This window comes from Miscanthus floridulus, chromosome 2 (assembly GCF_019320115.1).
Source record: "Miscanthus floridulus cultivar M001 chromosome 2, ASM1932011v1, whole genome shotgun sequence".
Taxonomy (NCBI): Eukaryota; Viridiplantae; Streptophyta; class Magnoliopsida; order Poales; family Poaceae; genus Miscanthus; species Miscanthus floridulus.
The window spans coordinates 9,940,954-9,950,836 of record NC_089581.1 but is presented as its reverse complement, the minus strand read 5'-3'; the positions used below and the strand labels follow the sequence as shown (position 1 = coordinate 9,950,836).

The following is a 9,883-nucleotide window of genomic DNA, read 5'->3' as shown; positions in this document are numbered from 1 at the left end:
ATCCTAAGAATTTTTAAAGGCCCATGCATTTATTTATTAATAGACTTTAATGATTATTTAGGTCTATTAGTAAATGTGGAGTGTGCAACATCAATTAGTACCATATTGCTAGTTGATGTAGATATGGGAAATTTTTCTTCCTATAAATATATACCAACCCTTTAGGTAAAGCACATCAAAACTACCTTAAGAGGAGCCCCTAGTTTGATAAATCTCTCGTATAGTAAATTAGTTTTTCTCCTCCTCTCGCTGTCGTCGTTGTCGCCGCACTGCCCGACGTCGTAGACCCATCGCCCGACACCGTAGACCCACCTTCAACAACAAGAAGGCTCTAGGTGAGTTCGCTGTCTTCTCCTCTTATTCCATGTGCTCTCGGCTCGTCAAACTGTGGCCTCTAGGACCCAAACCAAGAGCTCCGGGGAGCTTCTCGTCGTCGGTAATGGAGCTCCACCGCGTCAGTTTTCTTCTCCGGCCAGTGACTCTCTCCACATCCTTTCTAATCTGGGTCATCCAGATTTAATCCAACGGTCCAAGATCGCCCGTACCCCTTTGTCGGGTTTATTTGCAAAAGAGCCCCTGTAGTTTCGCGTAATATAACCCGTAGTCCATGGCGCATTTCCAGAATACGTTTTCCTATTCCAAAAGCATAGTTTCTTTATAGTAGATTCAGAATACGTTTTCTCTTTCAGAAAGCATAAAATCCCTCTGTTAGAGTCAAAATACATTTTCTTCTTTTGAAAACATAGTTTCTTCGGTTAGATCTAAAATACGCTTTCATCTATTTATAGTTTTGCCACTAGTCTTATTTAGGCCATAAAATCTTCGTTTTAACTCTGTTTTGATCTATTCAAGTTGCGTTATATTTGTAATTGTGTAACCTACATGTTTATACTACTATTGAATATATTTTCAACTTTTAAAATTTGAGGTTAGATTTAATGTATTATTTTATTAAAGAAAATCTTGTTTAATTCATAACTTTTCGTTATAGCTCTGATTAGAGTGTTTTTCACGTCTGTGTGTTCCTAGCGAGACATAGATTCATTTTACAAACTTTTCATCTTAATTTTATGTTTGGTGTACTATTCTAATATAGATCTATTGTTTGCTTTGTGTATGATTGCATGGATGCTTGTGTGGTGCTTTATGATCATATCTAGTCGGTGAGCTTTGCGTTGGTGATATAAAAGAAGTTGGTGATCTAGAAAAAGTCCTTTGGAGGTTATAATTCAATAGAAGAAGAATTTGAGTTTAAGGCAAGTATAGCATGGGATCTTTCATGTTGTCTTATACACCTTTAATCATTTAATTCATACCATATGTGTCTACATTGACTGCCACTAAGGATTTCCTAGTGCTTTGTTACCTTGTGCCTTATTATCTATGGGTTATTGCATTGGGTAGTATGACGCTAGTGCTCAATTAAAGACCATGATCTTGTAACTTGACTAATGGTATATGCAATAAACATTAAAGATGCTTTTTAGCAACATGGAATTAGGGGGGCTAGAGCATTGGGCTATTTTTATGGTGCTCTAGATTTCTCTTCCTAAGGACTTATCTATAAGCGAACATCCAGGACTTATAGTATAGCTGTGAGGGCTATATGGCTCTAGCTTTAGCTCAGTATGAGGACCTTTTCTAGCTTGTTAGAGATTACCTTTACGGCGTAAGAATGGCTTGACGAATCAAGTGTTGGATAGCATCTACTCTTATGTGTATAGGCTGTGTGTCATTATGCCATTCGATAGGGGGGTTCCTATATCTGTTTGTCGAGTGAATCTAATGGCCCTAACTTGTTAGACGAACCTTTGAAAGGCTTCATAGTGAACCCTGTCGACCTTCCTTGGAAGTGGGTCAAGAGATTAACTACCTCTGGCGAAAGGGTAAATCATGACTCACAGTGAAAGTATACAACCTCTATAGAGTGTAAAACTAGTATATCAGTCATACTCACGGTCATGAGCGGCCTTGGATTTAACACCCTCGGTGTTACATTATACATTTTTTGCAAAAACACTACATGAGCATCATACTTATGCGTGAATGTGTGTAACATAAAGTATAAATCAATGTACGGTACTTGAAACATTTATCCAAAACAAGAAATAAATTTTTTTGTTTCATGTTGCTTTATATCGTTTAGTATTCTAAGCGAATTTTTATCGAATAAAAATGATGTAAAACGTTTATGCAAACTTGAATAAAGTTGTAGTACGTACTTCATAAGCGATGGTGAAATAGGTGCGGTCGAGGATGAGGTTTGCTAGCAAGTATATCAAGTAGGTCGGAATTGGAATTCGATGCGAAACCATTTGAAGTTTACATCAATTCGCGTAAGTTTGAAAATTGGTCGACGAAGCCCCGTTTGGCAATTTTTGTAGAGAGATCGGTTTAAGAAGTAGCGTGATGTCGTGGCATAGGTCAATAGCTATACGTACCCACTGGAGTATAGAAGAAGTAGTTTGGTGTTTGGACCTTCAAGTAGGGTTTTGCAATAGCTTTAAAAACCATGCACATCACTTATTTTGAACCGAGCCCGCGCTGTCCGTGGTCACCACCACTGCTCAGTTTGGCGCATCTGCTGGTGTGTCTAGCGCACCACAGCACCGACCGCGTCCTCACTGCCACCCTATGCTAGCACATCGTGCGCTTGGTCCTAGCACTATTGCCTCGGCTACCTGCTGCCACGCGCCGGCGCGCGGTTCACATTATCGTGGCTGATGCGCTACGTCCAGGACGCCGCCCGTTCCCTACCTTGCTTTGGCAGGAGGTGCGCTAGGTCCTACGTTGCTGCTGCGGGTGAACGTATCTATCGGCTCTCACACGCACGCATGCATGCACGCACGCAAGTGCACTGCGCCCGGGTCCTGGCGGCTCTGCTCCCCTTCAGCGTGTCCGCCATGGCTACTGCTCATGTCGCATCACGTCGCTCGCCTGGCATGCTGTCCAGCACTAACGTCCTAGTACTGCTCCCGTTGACCCTGGCTGTGCGTGCGTGTGGGCTCGTCCGGCTTGTCATGTTCTCATGATTGCGCTCAAGGCCACGCCAAGGCGTCAGTCACTTCGTCGGCAAGGTCATCAACCAGCCAAGCCATGCCAGGCAACCAAATCGATGTGCTGCCCTTTTCTGTGTACCATGCATGTATGGTGGTCGCGTGGAAAGCGACGTCATGACAAACTGGCCACTATGGCGGTGGTACAAGGGAATGACACAAATTTGGAATTCTATCGCCGTCGGCCGCCATAAGTCCTTAGGAGTCGCCACTGCAATTGGCCTTAACCACTCCATAGTTTTCCAATTAATCGTGCCCACTGCGAGCCCAAGTAGTTAGCGTGTGAGTGAAGCTGTCCCGGCTTTCGTTCGGCCTTCAGCGAGGTAAGATGGGGCGTTTCCCTCGTGGCGGTATGCCATGGCCGCCTGAGCGGGCGCACGACCAGAGCATCGTGGGGTGTTTCATCATTTCAATTAGGTTGTGCCTTGAGTAATAGTTGATGTGGTTATCACAATCGTGCAGTGGTTTCGTCGATGGAGCAGCGGGTCACCGAAGACTTTGTCGTTGTGCTCGTCGAGAACCAATGTCACCCTGTGTCCATGGCCAACTGTCTTGTCAGGCCTACGCCTTCGCCTAGTCCATCCGTCACACCGTTGGTGAGGTCCTCTTACTCCTAGAGTACATGGTCGACTCGATTAGGGTTGAAGTGCGCCAGAGCGTGTGGCCATCCCCGGTGGACGTAGGTAGATGCCAATTTCATGGCCGATGCGTTTGAAGGTAGTAGTGAACCAATTAGAACTGCTACTTTGTTCAACGCAGCCTGCTAGTGGTCACCGAGTAGTATTTGAGGCGTGTGAATAGGTGATTTCGCTAGCGTCGGGCTACCACAGCCAATCACCGCCGTGGCGTGTGGCCACGCCTACGTGGTGTGCCATTCTGGGCATATGTTACCTCAATCCGTTTTGCGTGGCACGTGGAAGCTCGTGGGGATGCTGGTGTGTACCGACGGGGTCGGTGCTCACCGGTGTTTGGGTGGTGAGGTCGCGGCTCTATTAAGTCTGGCTAGGGGCGTCACGACGTGAATATGAAGTAAATGAAGGGGTTAAGTGCTAGAGTCAGTGAGAGGAGGGAATAGTGAAATGGACTATGCTGTCATTTGATGGGAACCCGAGGGTTCTTTTGCATATTGTGGCACGCGCGCGGTTCATTCCCGCCACGGGCCGTCATCCGGCTAGGCCGCGCCCACGCATGGGCCGCGCTGCGCGCGCGCGTCACACCGCTGTGGGCCGAGCCATGTGAGTTGGGCCACGGGTTAGAATTTGGTTTCTTCAATTTCCAGTAAAGTAGAAATGCTTATTCAATTTAGTTTTTAAGCTAAACTTTGATAATTGGTAGTAAATTGTGTACTGGTCCAAAAATAGTAAAACTAATTTTGTTAGGTTTGCAAAATTACCATCTACTTGTTAGTACAATTAGGTTATAGTTAACTATGACGATGGTAGTTTCATAAATTCAAACTAAAGAGCTTAATATTATGTAGATTAATAATTGTAGGAATTTTTGTGGTAAATCGGTGATAGTTATAGCTATAGAAATTTTATAGTAACCTCACTAGATTATTATGTACTTGCTGTAAATTTTATAGTCCTAGAGTAGGATGCTAAATTGAGTAGCTATTACCCTTGCCTTATCGTATATAGCGAAAATTAGCATTAGGAGTAAGCACACCTGTAGTTGCTATAATAATAATGAATGTTATATTTCAAACTTGTTAGCGGTAACAATAGATGGCTTAGCACCATGGTCGGTAGCACTAGCTTAGTAGTTAAATCGATGTACTTTTATTTTAAGTATTGCTGTTGTTATATTCCTAAGCATTGCATCATCATTTCATGTATGTAGATTACGAGCTGGTAGACTTCGTGCCCATCGTCGAGCCGAAGTACAACGAGGTGATCGAGGAGTACGAGGAGGAGATCTTCGTGCAGGAGCAAGCCCCGAAGCCTATTGGTGCTGACCTTACTGACCCGTCGCCTGCCCAAGGCAAGCCCTAGTGCATAACCCCTATTTTAATGATCACTGAATATGTATATGTGATGTGCATTTAAGTTACGGGCATTTTATAGAAACTACATGCATAAATATATCTACCCATAAGTCCTACTAGTATAGGTCGAGTAGTTGCTATGCTCAGGATATCGGTAGCATGAGTAACCTACCGTTACTCGCAAGTAGGGATAAATATGATCACTCATGATAAAATGGTAAAGGTAAATAGTGATCGGGCAGGGATATGGTTTGGGTATTGGTGGGTGTAAGGGGTTGTATCCTATGGCCAATAGTGCATAGCTCGGTTGCACTTTTTCCCTGTCTGTGTCGATTATGGGCCGGTCGTTGCATATGACTCTAGGCAAGTCACATATTTATTGTCCCGAACGCATACTTGGGTATGGGCGTAGGGAAGACTTGTTGCTCTCATATCGTGGATCTAGCTCTTTCCGGATCGGCTGATTGGAGGCGGAGATGATGGAGGTCCTTGCACCATACTAAGTCTGAGACTCAGGAGTGGGGGCTTGGAGTCCAAGTTTGGACGGGGACCTGGACACCCGGGACATGAGAGTGATGGGTTAGTCCTGTTTGTGCCTGGGGTACAAGCGGGGCGTGTGTTTTTGGGGCACCCAGCTAGGCATATTGATTCGTGAATTACCGAGAAATCCGGTACAGCTTGTCTACGGTTTAGCATCGTAGTAAGAACTAAAAGTTGAAAGGAGAAAAAATGAAACTGATTGCTCAACTCTTGCTTGAAAGTAGAATAGGTGCTTATATAGACTGGCTAGATGATAACTTAATACGGCTGATAATAATACATAAATAAGGATTCACTATTAGTATTGCTTTGTGCCAAAAGAAACCAGCAAACCATAAAGTTTATCATATTTCTTGGAGTCAAGAAATTATTCCCACTAGTCAGATAAGTCTTGCGAGTATATTGTGTACTCAGGGTTTATTTACCCCTGTTGCAGGTGATGCATGAGAAGTACCTTTGTGTAGAGGATTCTTCTGGTGGGCTCAAATGGAATCCTCGCCCCTATCGCTAGATGTTTATTTAAATTATGTTGTTTATCATTTCGCACTCTGACATTTGGTATTGTAATAATGTACTTTTAAGAAAACTCGGATGTATGAAATGGACCAGTATTGTAACTCGTTCTCATTTTTGGATCTTTGGGAAAAATTGTGGATCTTTCGGGTTCTACCTTGGGGTGTGCCTGACGGATACCGCTCACGGTAGCCTATTTTTGGGGTGCTTAGTGTCTGGTGGAAGATAAACGCCTCCATAAGCATGCTATTTTGGGTGGTTCTACCACATTGGACCCTTACGGAATAGATGATGAACACTAATGATACGATGATGAAGATGCTCATTAATTATTACTGTTTATGCTATTTATTATTCATGTTTGCCTGGTCATGTGTTTATATGGGCTCATGAATAAACTTGTTGCCACCCAATTGCTAAAAGATGACTCATTAAAAGCTAATCGCAGCTAAACCAGTATTGGCCTTTTGAGCCTTATGAACCCCATGTTATATTTGTTGAGTACGATATGTACTTTCGCTTGCTTTACTTTTTAAATCTTTGGAAAAATCCCGGATGGGTACCAGATGGCTAGAGTTTGGAGGAATTAGGCTTGCGATCAACCAATCAATTGTCTTCACCCAAAGATCAGAGTTGTCTTTCCACTATTTGCTATCTAAGGTTATATTCTTTATATTAGGTATGTTATATATTGGGCATTATCTATTGATATTACCCTTATTTGTAGCTATAAGTGAGAATTTACTTCTTGGACTCACATATGGTGTGTATATGGTTTTGTTCTTAAAACCGGATGCTACAAAGATCACACCTTAATATATATATATATATATATATAGCTAAGATATTTTTTTATTTTGCTTTTAGTTTGTTATGCATCTTTTTATTTCTTTAGCAAATATAAAGCAAACTTAAAAATAGTAAAACCAAAAAGGAAATAAATACTTAGCTAGATACATGGGAGATGCTCCTCCCCCAAGCTGGATGTTGTCGTGGTCTTTCTTAGAGTGAGTCTACCAGCATAAGTCTTTCTCATCCATCCAGAAGTTGTGTTCTTCATGAAGCAAGTGTAGCGATAGTTTGGGAAAATGTACTTCGGATGGATGGCTTTACTCTTGATTATCCTACAAAATACTCCAACAAGAACACCAAAACTCATGGTACAAATTAGGATAAGGGGTTGGCGATCAGCCATTCAGAGATTTGTTGTCCTTGGGGTTTAGACAGATTTCCTAATTGGCAAAATTCTAGCAGGTTATCTATTTAATTTTTTTATTTTCTTATTTATATAATGCAGAAAGAAAATATGCATGCATGATATATATTATTATTATTATATTTTTTATGCCACCATAGTGAATACTCCCTTGGGCTTTTACACATCGAGAAAATTTTTCACGTGGGGCTTAGACTTTATGATGCATGATGTAATGCAGTCATGAAACTTTTTATCTTTCTTATCTAAATGCAATGCTAATGTAGGAAAAATGAATATGCTAAAGTGCAAAGTAATTCATGCAATACTAAAAAGTAACTATCAATGTTACCTCACGGTTAGGGTTTGGATTTTTAAGTCCTCCAGACAGGACTTGGCTGGAGAAAAGTTTTTCACTCTTCGGGTGCATCATCCGATCTCAACAATGGAAACCCAGATGGCTACACATCTTGTGACGGTGTCTCTGATGGTGATGTCACCTTCTCTTTCCATACATGTCTATGGGCTTGACTTAGGCGGAGTAGGTTCATCTTTCACAACTTATTTCCATTCATTCTTTGGAGGTTGCTTCTTTCGGCGTTGGGATGATCGACATCTCCTCCTAGAGCGGGTCTTCTTAGGCCATTCATAGGTGGTATAACTATTGAAATAACAGCGCACCTTTTCTCTAAGGAACTAGAAGTGGATTTATCTAGATCCGACATAGATGATTGCGTTGGTTGTGTTGAGGAACGGTCTTCCCAATATAATAGGTGTATCATCCTCTTCACCCATGTCTAGAACCATGAAGTTGGCAGGGGCAAATTGATCGTGTATTCTTACCATGACATCTTTTGTTATTTCTTCTAGAAATCAGATTGATTGGTTTGCCATCTGCAATTGCATATATGTAGGGAACAAAGGTTCATCACTGAATTAGTATTCATACATTACCATGGACATTATATTGACACCTGACCCAATATCACAGAAGGTCTTGTGAAAAATTCTTTATCTAATGGTACACTTGATCGTGGGTACGTCTAGGTCATCCTTCTTAGCAAGGAATGGTGAAGTGAGGAGGTGGTCGTACTCTGATCGAAGTGTGTTGATCATGTTAACTGATTCTTCTTGAGGCAACCTAGCCTTGTTCATCCTCCTTTTTCTTCTTCTTGGTCACTATTGTCTCTTTGGATAGGTATGGCGTCTACGGATGTCCAGGAGATTATAGGATGTGGTTCTTGAAAGAAAACTTCTCCTTCCTATTCTTGATTGTGAAGCAGATCTTGGCACTATCCACGTAGATAATGGCTTTGGCGATGCTTAGAAAAGGTCGGCCCAAAATAATGGGTGCCCTTACATCTCCACCTATTTCCAAAACCACAAAGTCTATGGAAACATATGATTGTCCTACTCGAACAATGACATCTTCAAGAACTTCCTTGGGGTAACAAAGTGACTGATCTACAAACTACAAACGCATATTTGTGTACAACAAAATATCTCTATTAATTTGTTCATAAATTACCTTAGACATGATGTTGACACTTGCCCCAAAGTCACAGACAGTTTCTTGGAAAATGTGAGGTCCAATAGCGATGGGGATGGCTAGTCTCCCTGAATCGCTCTTCTTTTCTAGCAAGGTATAATCTATCCACCTTCCCATTGATGGTTTTATATAATAATATGCTGCATTGTGAATATCAATAACATTTGCAGTTTCTAGATCTTCTGGTTGCCCAGAATCTTACCTTTGTCGGACAGAGGAACAGCAGCCGCCAGCTAAGCTATTTGTGATTCTATCATTTTATTAAAGCTATGCTGGTTCTTAATGGCAGAAGTAAAGCTATCCATTCTATTATTTATATTCTCTTAAATTTTATCATTGGTAGCTATCTTTCTAGATAATCCCTTCATAAATTTGGATTAGTCAGTAATTAATTCTCTCAAGGGTGGTTGATTAAAATTATTAAAATTATTACCTTGATAGTTACCTTGGTAATTACCTTGATAGTTTGGTCTTTGTTGCTGGTTCCATCCTTGATTCTATTGAGGATGAAAGTAGTTGCTGTTGTTGACAAAGTTCATATCCTCTTGGATTTCAGGACAAATGTTCCTTGAATGCCCAGTATTTCCACACTCTTCACATGTCATGTGAGAATCATGAATGTGCATGACTTCTTGCTTCTCATTGGCTCGATCTTCAAGCTTCTTCATCAGCAGGTCTATCTTGGTAGACAACATGTCTACCTCCTTGAGTTGATGCATACCTCCACATCTCTTGTGGGTCTGAAGACATTCTTCATTCCAACCTTGGTTGGAGGCCATCTTCTCTACAAGAGTTGTTGTGGCTGGTATGGTGAGTGACAGGAATGCACCTCTAACAGCAACATCCATAGTCTCATGGGTACTGTTAGTCAACCCATGATAGAAAGTCTATATGAGTAGCCAATTCTCTATCCCATGAAGAGGACATTCTACAATGTAATCTTGAAAGTGTTCCCATGCCTCAGGGATAGATTCATCGTGTTATTGCTGAAAGCTTGAAATTCTCCCACGCAGAGCATTGGTCTTGCCTGTGGAAAAAAACTT

General features: G+C 41.7%; 1 non-coding gene across 1 annotated transcript; it reads left to right on the top strand.

Annotated features, from left to right (window-relative positions):
- Nucleotides 1–9,749: 9,749 nt before the first annotated feature.
- LOC136540986 (small nucleolar RNA R71) lies at nt 9,750–9,858 on the top strand. The gene has a single exon (XR_010780102.1). It is a non-coding gene; the product is annotated as a small nucleolar RNA R71 (small nucleolar RNA).
- The last annotated feature ends 25 nt before the right edge of the window (nt 9,859–9,883 follow it).